Source organism: Ailuropoda melanoleuca, chromosome 7 (genome assembly GCF_002007445.2).
Source record: "Ailuropoda melanoleuca isolate Jingjing chromosome 7, ASM200744v2, whole genome shotgun sequence".
In the NCBI taxonomy this organism is placed as follows: Eukaryota; Metazoa; Chordata; class Mammalia; order Carnivora; family Ursidae; genus Ailuropoda; species Ailuropoda melanoleuca.
This window is the reverse complement of record NC_048224.1, coordinates 889,996-907,416: the sequence shown is the minus strand read 5'-3', so window position 1 is coordinate 907,416 and position 17,421 is coordinate 889,996. Positions and strand designations below refer to the sequence as shown.

At 38.7% G+C, this 17,421-nt stretch overlaps 1 protein-coding gene across 18 annotated transcripts in view; it reads right to left on the bottom strand.

Moving 5' to 3' along the window:
* KDM4C (lysine demethylase 4C) overlaps positions 1-17,421 on the bottom strand; it is a 502,429-nt gene that overhangs the window by 333,818 nt on the left and 151,190 nt on the right. The window lies entirely within an intron of this gene.

Below are 17,421 nucleotides of genomic sequence, written 5' to 3'. Positions count from 1 at the left end.
TAAACCACAGATCATTGTGCTTTTACTGTTTCTTCAACTAAATAGTAACTTCTTATGTTGATGGGAAGTTTTAAACACAGAATAACTGATAAAAAGTACTTATCCAAACAATAAAATTGCTGGGGAAACCTAGTTTTATAGCAATAATGGTGATGATAGAGAGAAAAGGGTCACTGATACTAAAGTTATGGTGATAGGAAAAGATTCTGGTTTTATTAGAACTTACCAATTATTCAATTATAACTCACAATTGCTTAAGATCTTTACAAACTGTGTATTTTTCCTGCATGCCTTTCTCATAATGAAACATAAAGATTAGAGATTGGGCCCATCCCTATGCAATCATGAGGAAACTGCAATGCCTTTAAATCCATTTCAATCTCCTCGTGGTGCTCTTAAAGAAGGGTGTTCGATGTGTTCCTCTATACTGATAAGGCCTTCTCCAGTGACTGCCAACGACCACACAACCACATCCAGTACCTCCCTTACACACTAAAAACTTCCAGGGCTGTTCTGTTTTCATTTTGGTCTCTAGACAATTCTCTGCTAATCTTACTTCCTCAAGCTTTGGGTTAGGAAAATTATTGATGCAGCAGTTACTGAAGCTCTGCCTCAGGTAACGTAATTAAAAGTCCCAAAGGAAATAATTTAATTCCCCAATCCCCCTAAGCAGACACTCTATCTACAACTTAGAAGTTGCTATTTGGAAATTGGTCAAAGTATCTTTTGAGAGAAGATCCTAGGTTCCAACTTATAAGACCTCATAAAAATTAAATCAAATTATCTCACTCTATTTATAGTGATGCAGTCTCTTAACTTTAGTCAGACCTCGGTCCAATCACTCTAATAATAGAGTCCTATTTGAAAGTCATTACTGAGGCAATGAATCTAAAGTAATAAATGAGCACCATATTATAGGAATCATTTTAAACTGAACGAGCTTGCGAATTTAAGAACAAACTATTCCTCTGACATTCCTATATTTGGAGAATTCTTCTTTATTTCTGACTGACATTATCTTTCAGAAATAACTGAGGCTGAATCCCTTGACATCCCTTGACCTGCAGCTCCAAGGGGAAGAAGGAGTGTTGAGAGAAGACCCAGATTACAGCCCCAGCTCTGCCACGGACCAGGGCAAAAATCACCAAGACTTTCTGAGCTTCCAGTCTTTCTTCATGAAAACATGACAGCTACTACATCTTCCTAGAGCTGCTCCGAGTACTGAATAGACTAACAGACACAAAATCTTTGGAAAATAACACCTACTATTTCTTAGAACCTATGAAATAAACATCTCCACTATTCTCTAATAAATCTTACTGGAAAGCCTCCCCAGACAATGAGATAAATGATAATAAAGTCCTGTGAAATTCACTACTGGTTCTTTCCATTAATGGACAAGTAACATATTTGTAGTACTTTCTTCTGAGCAGAGCCACGGTTGCCATAGTGCTGAAACTTAATTTCTTTTACTAAAATAAAAAGTCGTATCATTTCAACTAAAGAGGTTATATTAAGAGTAACTGGCATAACAGAGACTAAAAATAAATTTTACTGCTTCAAAATTCCTTCTCCAAATTGTGTTCTCTACTATTGAATGAACTACCTAACTGCTACCAAGGACAGGCTCTGCTCAAACACTGAAGAGTCCAGGTCTCCCTCACAGATCTAGACAAGGAGTACACCAAGTCTATTATTTCACAAAGTGTTATACTATGCTCTACCCCATTACGTTATACATACATACATACTACACCTATTCAAAACAATCCTGTAAAATAGGTAACATTATACCTAAATGAGCAAATGGAAAAACTAATACTCTAGCTAGTATTAGGTGGCAAAGATAAACTTAAATCAGATTCCTAAGCCTAAACTCTATGCTTCCAGTTCTGATCATCTTAAAATAAAACCTCTCATCCTCTTCTGTCAGCCTCCTCAACAAAGATCCAAGGAGCAAACCCTGGATTTAGGACGGGCAAACCCATCGAGTTCCCATATTCTTCCCACCCACAGGTACAGCCATCCTACACGAACACTGGCAAAGCTTAAAATGCAAGCCTGCTTTACTTTTGTTCAGGTGTAACAGAACTCATTTAGTATAAAAGCAGTCTCCAAAAAGACCCTAGCTGCAAGCAAGCCCCACATGACAGGTCAAAATTTGCCCAACTATTCAAAGCTTATAGCCATCGAGTCTTAGCAGAAAGTCTGCACACCAGCCCAAGTTCATAGACAAATGCCTATTCCCAGATTCCAACCCCTCAAATAAAGCTCTCCCACACAGCTTTCAGCAGATGCTTGAGTAATATTTGTAATTCATCTGACTTCCACCAGGCAGACATTACCTGCCAGGTCCCACTCCCTTCACTCCAATCACCCATTTGGCATTCTGGGCCTGTCCTATTCCATTTGTCTATTTACCCTGTATCTGTCAGGTTTTTTGAAATAATTCACAATTGGCCAATGATTTATGCACATATGCATAATTGAGAAGTTTATGAAGGACTTTTCCTTTCAATCTCTGTTATCTTCCACCTCTCAGGAATCAGATGGCAGTCTGAAAGAACTCTTAAATCTTCATTACCACAACCAGAGCCAGGCTTTGGATTTCACAAAAGGAGTAACATCAGAACAGGAACAATGCATTTATACATCTCCACAGAGAGACGGTACCAAGTTTGAGTTCCTGGCCCTTGCACTCTGGGCCTGCATCCCTGAAATAGGCCATAGGTAGGGCAATCCTCTCCTCAGGACTGTGCACATCTGTGACTCCCGCTACAGTGACTGCACTCAGTCACTGGAAGACTGAAGGATGACACAGCAATAACATGCCATGTGAGAAACCTCACCAACAATGAGCCATTCCCACTTAACACAGAGAAATAATGCAAAACTCATAGTAAACCAATTTTCCCCAAAATATTTCCAGTGGGACATTAGTCCTACCAGAGGCTATGATCCAACTTCGGCTTCTTTTTCCCTCCTCTTAGAGAGAGTCACAGCGCTGAGAGGTACTCCAAAGGATGCGAGAGGCCCTAGTATAAGAAAGTCCACTTAACTCTGTTTAACTCCAAATTCCCCAAATATTGCTTAACCATGGAATTTTGTTTATATAATACATTAAAATTCCATAAAATCATGCTGTGTGGGACAGCACATTCAGGGAAGGATCATAGTAAACTGCTCCTTAAATGCCTCAGCCCAAATAACTCAGTAGTAAAACAGAAAATAATCTGAGCCACAGCTGTGATGGCATTTCAAAACCCAGGGTATATTAGGGTGTGGCTGGACTATGGTAACATCTATTGTCATAATATACATATGTAATTTGATTGTGCCACCTAAAAACACATAGAGATAGTGTAAATTTAATGCAATTAAAACCTTCCCCAAAAGGTATTTCTAAATGAAGATATACGAAGAAGTTAAAACTAGGAAGAAAACACAGAAGACATGATCAAACTTTTAAAACTACCAAAATATACTGATGACCAGAGAATAGGCTTAAAAAAAAAAAAGTATGTAAAAATGAAGGCATGGGGTACCTGGGTGGCTCAGTCAGTTAAGCATCTGCCTTCAGCTCAGATCATTTCTCAGGGTCCTGGGATCAAACCCCACATCCGGCTCCCTGCTGAACAAGAAGGCTGCTTCTCCCTCTCACCTTTGCCCGCACCTGCCCCCCCCTTTGTGGTCTCTATTTCTCTCTCTCGAATAAATAAAATCTATTATTTTTATTTATTTTTGAGAGAGAGAGAGGGAGCACAAATGGAAGGAGGGTAGGGAGCAGCAGACTTCCTGCTGACCAGGGAGCCCCACGTGGGACTTAATCCCAGGACCCTGGGATCACGACCTGAACCAAAGGGAGACACTTAACCGACTGAGCTACCCAGGCGTCCCTCAAATAAATAAAATCTTTGGGAAAAAAAATGAAGGTACATCAATCAAAGCCTACATAAAGGTTTTTCTAAGACAAAAGACAAATTAGCAAACTTATGAAAATCAAGGTTAATACACACATTCTTTCTGCCCTCACCCAGCAAATAACAAAATGAAATGAAGAACTTCTATCTCAAAGAATAACACAATCTCAGAAAAGCAACATGCTGTACAGGAGTCAAAAGCTCTCTGATGAAATACTGGCTCCAGCACTTACGAGGGTTACAGGATCTGATAGCTTCTCAATGGTCATTTGTGGCAGAGCAGTGACCAGAGTTCAAATCTGCCAACTAGGCCATGACAAGTCTGTGACCACCTTGAAACAGCCATAGTAAAGGCCCAGTCTCTAACTGGATCTACTTTCAAAAATTATATCCTTTCCAGCAGAAGTAGGGTCCTAAGGCTTCCCAAGAATCCATAAATCCAGACCCTCTTACCTCATAGGACAACTATAAAGATAAGATTACAAAAGACATATGAAAATATTTTTTTAAATTTCCACTCTAACTCAATTTTTCTTTCAAAAACATGGGAAGGGGTTTCAGGACCACAGCTTGAGTGGTATTCCCTGGGGTTCAGGGCCCCCCTCACCTCAAAGAGAACTGTCTGCAGCATGTTCCAAAGTGCACAACAGAAAATGAAGAGCTGGGCGACAAAGCAGGAGCTACAAATTCAGGTGCCCAAAGAGCCCAGCACGTAACATCAGTGAGTGAAGCAGCCAGGTGTAAGTCAAGGGAGGGGGGGGAGACCACTTGGAGACCCTATTCCCCTCCCAAACAGGGAGACCCTACCCATTTGGAGACATTTACTATCCTGTCCAACAAGGACAGACGTTACTCAGGTCCTGTCTATTGCTGTCACTAGAAATGCTGCCAGATCTTCTGATCTTTTAAGAGAAGCCCCAAATCCAAATTTTATGTGATATTAACCAACTTTTAAAACCATGTGGATCAAACAAAATACATCTGTGGCCACTTCTGCAAAAAGGTAGCAGGCATTAAAGAGTTCACATTTATTGTAATAATTTAAAAGTAATGAAGGAGGAAGGAGTTTTGGAGATAGGCCATAAATACAAAGTTAGTGACTGTGAGCTTGGGGCAGAGACACTGCTCAGATTTTCAAAACTAATCATACATTTCCCCAACACTAAATAACAATGTCAGGTATTCTATAAACGTGTCCAGTAACCAGAGCGAAATTGTGCAAGTGGCATGACAGGAATCTACTCTCCATATACACGTTGTCCTCCCATTCCATCACTGTGTAGAAATCCAATATGCAAATGAACAGAAAGACACAAAGTAAAATTGTAAAATGCAAAGCCTGAGTGATTATGAAAACTGAATAACCAACCACAGATCAGTGGAATGTAGCACACAGGTTTAGGCAAAACAGTCCTGAACAAAACTATGTAACTTCTTCAGACAAGCCTCTGCAAAGCAATAGCCAGGATTAAGAATGAAAAGAGGGCAGAAGAAAGCTGTGCAAGAATTTAGCCACACCATGCACACCTGCCAAATGACAGGCATTGACAATATGCACACCTGCCAAGTGACAATTAGGTGAGCTGTAATGCACCAAGGTCAACCTGACTATACATTCTGCTTTGTCCACAAAGTAGAAGAGTTAAAATCACTTGCCTGTAAATATGAGAAACTGCTACAGTATCAACAACAATCATGTAAAAAAAGCCCTGGATGACCACTGAACACTTCCAACTGAAGACTCAAACCAGTCAAGACCTTCTTCACTCTATTTTACATATTTCAGGGACTGCTTTCTCATTTGCTTTACACAAAAGCTGGGTGGCCATAGAACAATAACTGATAAATTGACACACTCACTATTACTAATTACATTTTTATGGCACCCTTCATACAGTAGAAGAATCCATATGGCTCTTGTTTTCCAAAATTAGTTCTAAACACTGACCTGTTAATCTCTCACGTAGGGCTTTCCACATCTTCATTGTCATCACTCTGTTATATTCTATCCTCAACATTATCAACATCCAACCACATTTCTCTCCCCACCCCATCTCCTTTCATCATCCTCAGCACCTTCAGTGTTACACCCTTGGGGCTACTTTTCAAACAATGTTTGAGCCCCCAATCTCTCTCCTGAGTTTCAGTGGCACATGCCCAGCTCTAAAGTGGACTCACAATGACCAACAGAAAATTCTGAAATGTTAAGAATTTTAAGGGGAAAACACCATTTCATTGAAAATGCACTTATTAAAAAAAGAAGATCCACCTCCTAGATGCTATAAGACTCAGAAAATACTGAAAGAAATTATTAAAGACTCTAAAGCTTTCCGGTCTGCTCCTGATTCAAATGAGGTTATTAAAAAAAAATACAGATAAGCCAAATTAGAGTACTTCTTCTAACACAGAAATGTTGTCACTAAGTTATGTTGTGCTCTTGTCTTTACAAGAGCTAACACAGCTAGCACCTATTTAAATTACCTTTCTCAAAGCCTACCAACTGCAGAACTGGGGACAACTCATACCTAATAACAAGATTTGCATCCCCCATCAGATTATTAATAAGAATTAGTAAACAAGCTTTAAAAAAAGAAAAACAACATTTTCTTTATATCTGATATCTACCAAAAAACTAGTGCAGTTATTTGGCAATTATTTTATTAATGCAGAGACCTAACATGCACTGAGATAATTCCCATGTTAGCAAAACACCCTCATTTTACGGATGGAGATAAGATGCTCAGTAATTTAACAGGCCTCCTTGTTTGAAAATTAGACCAGCCAGTCTCCTCAGCAGCAAATATATTGTCTGTCTAGCAAATCATAATTCTTTGTAATCAATTCCTTCAGAAATACTGGAGTTGGTTCCATTTTTATAATTCAGTATTATGATATGGTGTTTCTCACTAGCATGTAATGTGCACTATGCAGTATTTTTAAATTTTTTAGGTATCTCTACTTAAACTAATTAAATAAAATACTAATTTTTAAGTATTTTTTAAAAGATCATGCTTTTCCTCATTTGGCTTTTACCATCCCTTTTTTTTTTTTTTAACTGTGGGCTTTGAAAGCAAATTTACTGCCTTTGGAAAAAAAATAGACCCATTTTAAGTGTATAAATTGATGAGTTTTGACAAATATAATCACCAAAACAACCCAAGCATGGAACATGTCCATGACCCCAGAGTGTCCATGTGCCCCCTTTGCAGTCAGTCCCTCCCCCCCCACCCCTGCCCCCAGGCATTATAGATCAGTTTTTTTTCTTTTCTGGTATTTCATATAAATGGGATCATATAGGATGCCCTCCTATGTGACTACCTAATATCTTACTGAACATAATATTTTGAGTGTTGTGTGTGTATCTACAGTTAATTCCTTTTTATTCCTGGCTAGTACACCATTGTATGGATAGTTCACAATTTGTCTATTAGTTCTCCTGTTGATGGACATTTGGGTTGTTTACAGTTTGGGGCTATTACGAGTAACCCTGTTATGAATGTTCACATACAAGATTTTATGGTCGTATGCTGCTGTTTGTTTGGTATGAATATCTAAGAGTGCTTTTCCAGGGTTAGATGATAAGTGTATACTTAACTTTATAGAAAACTGACTAATGGTTTCACATGACTACCCGCAAAATACGAGAGTTCTGGTTGCTCCGTATTTTTTTTTTTGTCTTGGATCCTCATTTTATTTTATTTATTTTTTATTTTAATTTTTTTTATTATATTATGTTAGTCACCATACAGTACATCCCTGGTTTCGGATGTAATTCGATGATTCATTAGTTGCATATAACACCCAGTGCACCATGCAATACGTGCCCTCCTTACTACCCATCACCAGTCCGTCCCATTCCCCCACCCTTCTCCCCTCTGAAGCCCTCATACCATCCCTTTTAATGACCCTGTCACAGCCCAGTCAACCCAACACCTAACAAAAGACCATACACCAATCTCCACTAATTCACTGGGAACTTAGAGCTAGGCTAATGTAAACTAATGCCACTAATTCACATGGTTTTAACAAGTTCTTGAAGTCTCAAAGGTAATGCACACAGAGAAAGAAAAATAAAACTTGGTTAGTGCTTTAAAGACTTCAAAATTCAATCCATTTTACACAGTAATGTGTGAAAATTATACCTTTCCATAACTAAAATGAAAGTTCTGATCCACATTTTAAAATAGACTGAGGATTTCCTATAGATCTTTACACAATAAGAATAAAATTAGACCCATGTGAAATTCATTTTGTTTAAAGTTCATTACAACATGTGACGTGATAGCCCTTTTTCTTTCTTTCCATAAAAGTCTCACATTCTCTGAACTTTTTAGTTTTAAAACAGACCTCCTTTCCTCAAAAAGTTAAAAACAAAACTACCCTATGATCCAGCAATTGCACTTCTAGGTATTTACCCAAAGAATACAAAAATACTAATTCAAAAGGATACATGCATCCCAACGTTTAGAGCATCATTATCTATGATAGTCAAATTACGGAAACAGCCCAAATGTCCATCAGATGGTGAATGGATAAAGAAGATGTGGTACGTGGATAAATAGATAGATGATAGATGATAGATAAATAGATAGATAGATAGATGATAGATAGATAGAATGAATATTACTCAGCCATAAAAAAGAATGAAATCTTGTCATTTGCAACGACATGAATGGGACTAAAGAGTATTATCCTAAGTGAAATAAGTCAGTCAGACAAATACCATATGATTTGCTCATATGTGGATTTAAAAAATAAAACAAATGAGCAAAGGGAGAAAAAAAGGAGAGCGAGACCAACCAAAAAACAGGCTCTTAACTATAGAGAACAAACTGATGGTTACCAGAAGGGAGGTGGGTGTGGGGATGGGTTAAATAGGTGATGTGGATTAAGGAGTACATTTATCATGATGAGCACTGGGTGTTGTATGGAAGTGTTGAATCACTATATTGTATACCTGAAACTAATATTACACTGTATGTTAACTAACTGGAATTTAAATAAATTTTTTTAATTTTTTAATAAAATAAAAAAAATAAAACAGACCTCTTTTCCCTTTACATTTTTATACACCAAAATACTTACAATTTTATAGCGGTGCCTTTTCTTTCTAAAAGTCTAGACAATAACCAATGTAGAACGAGTTTTGAAAGAAACAAACAAAAAAATTCTTCAACAAAAGTACCATAAAAAAAAGACAAGACTGTTCACCATAAAAAGGTAATTATGAGTATGAAAAGAAAAAGGGGAGAGAAGAAAAAGGTAGAAATGCCTGGTCAAATAAAAGACTGCAGAGAGCCTGGGACTCCTGCATTGAATTTGGACTATTAAGGGTTTCAGGTTAGGTTAATGTGCCCCTAGTTCCAGGCAGAAGCAATCCAAACCCTCCTGAGAGAAAAGCATTCTCCATTTAAACCTATAAATTTTTCACAAATTAAAATCAAGTCAAAGCATAAAACCAAGATCACCATACACACAGGAAGGCAAGGCAACATTGGACAAAGTAAGCAAAACCTGCTGACAAAGCATTTAGAACCATCTCCAGCAAGAGCTGTTGACATTAGAATTACCAAAGAGACACTAAAGAACATGAAATATTTAAAGAAATAAAATATGGAATCACAAAGACAAGCTCGTAACATAAATTATTTGGAATGACTATCAGATCTGGAGGAAGGGGTGGACTGCCAGAAAGGAAATACATCATTATTAAACTAAAAATGCAATAAAAGGTTTAAACAAGAGAGGTAGTTAACCAGAAGACAAAATTTAAGGCCTTAACACACAGTCCAGTACAGAAGGATGACGAGACAGAAAATCTGAAAGTGAAGTAATACTTAGAACAATAAGTATGTCTAGGCTTCTCACAGTCTCAGGAGAGAAAAAAATTCAAAATACATACCATCCAAGCCTCACTCAAAAGAACAGAAAAAATCTAAAATGCACATTTTATATTCTCACCTCAAGAACTGGAGCTGGAACAGAAGAACAGGCCGAACCCATGCATGAGAAAGCAGTTGATCAAGATTAGAACAGAGATCAATGAATCAGAAACCAGGAGCACAGTAGAGCAGATCAACAGAACTAGAAGCTGGTTCTTTGAAAGAATAAAATAAGATCGATAAGCCACTGCCCAGACTTATTCAAAAGAATAGAGAAAGGACCCATATTAATAAAATTATGAATGAAAGGGGAGAGATCACAACCAACACCAATGAAATAGGAAGGATCATTAGAAACTTTTACCAACAGCTTTATGCCAATAAATTAAGCAACCTGGAAGAAATGGATGCCTTCCTGAAAACCTATAAACTACCAAGACTGAAACAGGAAGAAACTGATTTTTTAAGCAGACATTAATTATGAAGAGATTGAAGCAGTGATCAAAAACCTCTCCAAAAACAAGAGTCCAGGGCCTGATGGATTCCTCAGGGAATTCTACCAAACAATTCAAAGAAGAAATAACACCTATTCTCCTGAAGATGTTTCAAAAAATAGAAACAGAAGGAAAACTACCAAACTCATTCTATGAGACCAATATTACCTTGATCCCCAAATCAGGCAAAGACCCCATCAAAAAGGAGAATTACAGACCGATAAGCCTGATGAATATGGATGCCAAAATTCTCAACAATATCCTAGCTAATAGGATCCAACAGTACATTAAAAGGATTATCCATCATGACCAAGTGGGATTCATCCCTGGGATGCAAGGATGGTTCAACATTCACAAATCGATCAGTGTGATAGATCAGATCCACAAGAAAAGAGTGAAGAACCATATGCCCCTCTCAACAAATGCAGAAAAAGCATTTGACAAAATGCAGCATCCTTTCCTGATTAAAACCCTTCAGAGTGTAGGTATATAGGGTACATTCCTCAATTTCATAAAAAACCATCTATGATAAGCCTACAGCGAATATCATTCTCAATGGGGAAAAGATGAAAGCCCTCCCCTTAAGATCAGGAACACGACAAGGATGCCCACTCTCACCATTATTATTCAACATAGTACTAGAAGTCCTTGCAACAGCAAACAGACAACAAAAAGGGATAAAAGGTATCCAAATCAGCAAAGAAGAAGTCAAACTGTCTCTCTTCGCAGATGACATGATACTCTATATGGAAAACTCAAAAGAATTCACTCCCAAACTACTAGAAGTTATAAAGCAAACAGACACATAGACCAATGGAACAGAAGAGAGAACTCAGAAATGGACCCTCGGCTCTTTGGGCAACTAATCTTTGACAAAGCAGGAAAAATCATCCAGTGGAAAAAAGACAGTCTCTTCAAAAAATGGTGCTGGTAAAATTGGACAGCTACATGTAAAAGAATGAAACTTGACCACTCTCCCACACCATACACAAAGATAAACTCCAAATGGATGAAAGACCTCAATGTGAGACAGGAATCCATCAAAACCCTAGAGGAGAACATAGGCAGCAACCTCTTTGACATCGGCCGCAGCAACCTTTTTGACATCAGCCACAGCAACTTTTTTCATGACACATCTCCAAAGGCAAGAGAAACAAAAGAAAAAATGAACTTGTGGGACTTCATCAAGATAAAAAGCTTCTGCACAGCCAAGGAACAGTCAAAAAACGAAGAGGCAGCCCACAGAATGGAAGAAGATATTTGCAAATGACACTACAGATAAAAGACTGGTATCCAAGATCTACAAAGAACTTCTCAAACTCAATACACAAGAAAAAAATAATCAAATCAAAAAATGGGCAGAAGATATGAACACTTTTCCAATGAAGACATACAAATGGCTAACAGACACATGAAAAAATGTTCAAAATCATTAGCCATCAGGGAAATTCAAATCAAAACCACCTTGAGATACCACCAGTTAGAATGGCAAAAATTGACAAGGTAAGAAACAACAAATGTTGGAGACGATGTGGAGAAAGGGGATCCCTCCTACATTGTTGGTGGGAATGCAAGTTGGTACAGCCACTCTGGAAAACAGTGTGGAGGTCCCTTTAGAAGTTAAAAACTGAGCTACCCTATGATCCAGCAATTGCACTACTGGGTATTTACCCCAAAGATACAGACGTAGTAATGAGAAGGGCCATATACTCCCCAATGTTCATAGCAGCATTGTCGACATTAGCTAAATTGTGGAAGGGGCCGAGATGCCCTTCAACAGATGACTGGATTAAGAAGATATGGTCCATATATACAATAGAATATTACTCAGCCATCAGAAAGAACGATTTCTCAACATTTGCAGCAACATGGACAGGACTGGAGGAGATAATGCTAAGCGAAATAAGTCAAGCAGAGAAAAACAATTATCATATGGTTTCACCCATTTATGGAACATAAGAAGTAGGAAGATTGGTTGGAGAAGAAAGGGAAGAAGAAATAGGGGGGTAAAGAGAAGGGGGAATGAACCATGAGAGACTATGGACTCTGGGAGACAAACTGAGGGCTCAGAGGGGAGGGGGGTGGGGGAATGGGATAGGCTGGTGATGGGTAGTAAGGAGGGCACGTATTGCATGGTGTACTGGGTGTTATACACAAGTAATGAATCATGGAACTTTACATCAAAAACTAGGGACGTACTGTATGGTAACTAACATAATATAATAAAAAAATTATTTAAAAATATTCAAAAACTAAATTAAATGAAAAAGACTGATAAAATCAATCACATTACAATTAAAATCTTTGTTCATTAAAAGACACTGTAAATAAACTTATCTCTAAAAATTTTGATGTCAACTTTAGTTAACCTTAAATATGCTGAACTGAATCTACAAAACAGAGACATCTCAGACCTTTACTGATGCTGCAGCTTTTATTTTCCAAACGGCCAACATACCAAAATGGCTATTGTATTTATGGACTAAAAACTGCATATAAAGTCTTCATTATTACACTTACCCTTGAAGATAATAATAATTCTATGTGGCCAAATATATGAGCTTATTCTGGACTTACTTCAATGTTCTTCATTTTTAATTTAACTCTTCACAGCCATGTTGAGAGTAAAAATAAATATTTTGTCTGTCTTCCTTTTCAAATCATTCTGGACAAGGGATTCAAAAAAAACTAACCATATTTTTTGAAGTAATAAAATATGAAATTGGTCTCTCTAAGGTCAGAAATGATTAGTGTTTTTGCTATATACCTTTATTCATTATTTTCTGATCAAAAGCTACTATTTTTATGTTTGTAAACCAATATGCTTTCACAGCATATCTTGTATATATGTAAAAAAAGTATCCACTCTTGCTGCTCATTTTCTAACTGGCAAAGAAAAAAATCAGTGAAAATTACAGAAACTGTGGTAGAACTTTACTTGCCATCTGGTCCTAGTGGTACCCCCCTTTGGCTAGTCACATACCTACTCGAGATACTTTCGCCATTGAATATAACAGGATGAAAATCTGAACTCACTTTCAACATCCCCTACTAGACACTGACTGCTATATCAACTGTTAAATGTAAAACATCTACTTGACAATTAGTATAACTGTGAGCAGCTTATAATTTTGTTTCTAATTCTGCAGATTGTGTTTAAGCAATTCAAAAGTATGTTCTTGATTCTGACATACTAAGTGGTATGATACAGCTGTCACTTTATTTAATGTGTCCAACAGTCCCATGAACTTGATAAAAGTATAAACTTGTATAGCTTCAGGTGCTAGAATTTAAATTCATCTCTTAACACACACACACACACACACACACACACACACACACACAAGAGGAGCACCTGGGTGGTTTAGTCACTTAAGCACCAGACTCTTGATTTCAGCTCAGGTCATGATCTCAGGGTCATGAGATCAAGCCTCCTGTTGGGCTCTGTGCTCAGCACGGAGCTTCCCTGTCCCTTTCTCTCCCTCCACTTGCACTGTCTCTTTCTCTCTCTCTCTCTCTAAAATAAATAAATACATAAATCAAATCTTAAAAAAAAAAAAAGACAAAAATCAAAAGAAACAGAAAAGTGAAAGGAACAAGCCACAACTGAAGCAAATAATTCAACAAACATAACTGGCACAGTTTTGGTATCCAGAGTACATTTTTAAAACTCCAAATAATAAGAAAAAGACAAACAATCTAATAGAATAACAGGCAGAGGATGTTTCACAATAGAGGAAACATAAATAGCCAATAAAGACATGAAAAGATATCGTACATCATTTGTAATCAGAGAACTGCCAATTCCCAGAAGATATTTTACAGGAGCGAGACTGATAATAATTAAGAAGATGAACAGTATTAAGTGCTCAAGAGAATATACGTCAGCATTAGGGTGCTTTTGCAGGTGACACAAATGCTCTAAGGCTGGAATCAAAGTGATGATTACATAAAACTTATTGAATTATACACTTCAAATAGGCAAATTTTGTGGTATATAAATTACACCCCACCAAAAAAATGATTAAATGCTGCTGCAGGAACATAAATTGGTATAAATGCTTTGAAAAACAAGTCAACAGTAAGTGATAAAGTTGAACTCTCTATCAGCAGGCACTTCCCATTCCTAGCTAACTGACATAGGGAAACCTTTATACATGTACACCAGGAACCATGAGCAGGAATATGTTCATAGCAGCAATACTTATTTATACTTTTTTTTAAATTACAGCATGGTAAACATACAATGCTTTAGTAGTTTCAGGTATATAAGATTCAATAATTCTACATGTTGCTCAGTGCTCATCAAGATAAGTGTATTCCTAATTGCCTTCAGCTATTTCACCCAGAAATATGACCAAAAAAAGAAACAGAAAGAAAATGTCCCTTGGCAAGATAATAATAAATAAAACATATATTCACCTAATGGAATATTATATAGCACTGAAAACGACTGGACACTAGTTCACATAATAATATGAATAAACCTGGGAAGCCTATTGTTGGGTGAAAAAAATCAAAGTCTCAAAAGACTACATAATGTGATATTATGTATTATTAAGTTCAAAATAGGCCAAACTAAATATATTATTTAAAAACATATGCATCTCTGAGAAAACTATGTTTTTAAAAGGCAAAAAAATCAAACACAAAATTCAGGCCACCCCTGGGTGGTGGGATAGGGTAGCAAGGAAGGCTGCAGAATGAGTAGTCCGTGGTTAGTACTGTTAACATTCTAGCTGCTGGACTGCATAGTGGGTTTGAGGTATTCAGTGTATCGTTGTGCTGTAAACCTTAAATACATTGCACGTACATAATCAGGTAATACATTCCAAAAATACGATAAAGAAAAAATCACAAGAAAGTAGGTATCTCTTGATTCACACCAATTCTGTCTGGGCAGTGACAAGGCGGTGGTCTATATTTTAAAAACAAAAGGAGGTATTTTTTAAAAGCAGTAATCCCTAAATATATACCCTTTGTGGTTCTGACAGCCTTTGACAGATGATTAGAAAATATAAATTCCTGGGCTGGACTTTTATACATAAATGACAACTGCAAAACAGAAAAGAATTCTTCCCAAACCTCTTGTAATCAGCTACTGACTATCTCATTACAGACTCAGATCTTCGTCTGGTTTTGCTGCAATATCGCCACCAACAGCAGCTAACATTTATTCAGTATATACTGTAAAGCAGGCTATGAGGTGTTTCATTTGTCACATCATTTTTATCCTATGAGGTAGGTACTAAACACATCTATTATCAGTGCCATTTTATAAATGAGGAAACTGCAGCAAAGAGAGATCAGACAACTTACCCAACATCTTACAGCTCATAATCATGGAGCTGCATTCAAGAGCAAGAATGAAAACTTAAACCCATGCTGGCTCAACTAGTCTGAAGCCATATGGCCAAATATTGAGCCAGAAAGTTAACTCTAAACTGCCTAGCTTTAAATAATCAAGGACAGAAAAACTTCCCTCTATCCCCAATAACTGGAAAGTTCATGATTTGGTGATTATGCTTTTTCCTTTTTATTTTTTTAAAGGACTACCTATCAAGAAGATGATTTAGAAATACTGGCTTAGGCTAAGAGCATGACTAACAGAATCACTTACAATCTGCATTCTATTAAAAAAAAATCACAGAAATAATAAAGAGTTCTCAAATTTATTTTACACATCTACACGTGGCGGATGCAGAAAATCATAAAGGGAACCTGAACCATATGAGGTCTTGTTCTCCTTTAAAGACGATCAAATTTCTCCAGATTTAATAAAACAGTAAAATCCCATACCCAGACCATGACAAGTTACTTTTCATATGAGAAATTAAAAACAATAATATTTACTAATATATTCATACTTTCTAGATTAAGCAAGCCCTTGTCTTATCAACTCTTCAAAGTGTATTATACTGCAGTGTAACAGTATTTCAAAATCCTTGCATCTTTTAACAAACTTTTATGATAGAGAATTCCTAAGTACTTAGTATCTATTTTCATCTTCTTTACTACTTACTAATTCCAGTAAAATCCCAATTTAGATAAAGAATTTATCGAAGGAGGTTAAGATGGCAGAGGAGTAGGGGACCCCTTTTTCAGCCGGTCCCCTGAGTTGAGCTGGATAGGTACCAGACCAGCAGGAACATCCACGGAATCAGCCTAAGATGCAGGAAGATACATCTGGATCTCTACAAATGAACATCTCCAGCGCTGAGTATCGAGGTACGAAGCGGGGAGCCGTGAAACCGCGCACAGATATCGGAAGCTAAACAGAAGGGGGAGGGAGCCGCCGTGTCAGGGCTCCGGGAAGCGGTAGCCACCTGCACGGGGGAGCGGACAGACCGCGGACCCTCACGCTTCAGACAGCAGACTGAGAACGGGAGCTCCGGGAGCGCACGCGGGACGGCTGGCGGTTGGAGGGCCACCTGCACGGGGGAGCAGGCAGACTCGCGGACGGCACCCGCGAGACAGCAGACTTAGAACGCGAGCTCCAGGAGCGCGCGCGCAGGGCGGCTGGCGGGCCACCTGCACCGGGGAGCGGGCGGACCGCGGACCCGCACTCTGGAAACGGCAGACTGAGTCCGTGAGCCGGGAGCGTGCACCACCAAGCATCTCACGGAGCTCCGGAGCTCCGGTGTGCTCACTGGATCGAGGCTGAGACCGGGAGCTCCGGGCGCGGGGCAGCTGCGGCTGGCGGCTGGAGGGCCACCTGCACGGGGGAGCAGGCGGACTCGCGGTCAGCACCCGTGAGACACCAGACTGAGACGGGGAGCTCCGGGAGCCCGCGCGGGGCGGCTGGCGGCTGGCGGCTGGCGGGGTTGGAAACACAAAGGACAGAGACGTGCCGGCCCTGGAAGTGAGGGCTGGGACGCCGGGTGTGGGGCGCACAGCCCGGGATGCTGCAGGGTTGAGCAGCACCAACAGAAACAGAGTTAAAGTGGCCAGAACATCAGTGGAGAACGATCCGCGATCCTTCTGTTCTGAGACAGAGGCTGAATTTCAGCCGCTGCTGCACTGACTCTCAGAAGAGGCATAGCAAAGCGCCAGGGCCAGAGAACAAAAGCCCGGAAATACCGGCTCACAGGGTGCCCATCCCCATCCCCCCTCGCAGGGGACACG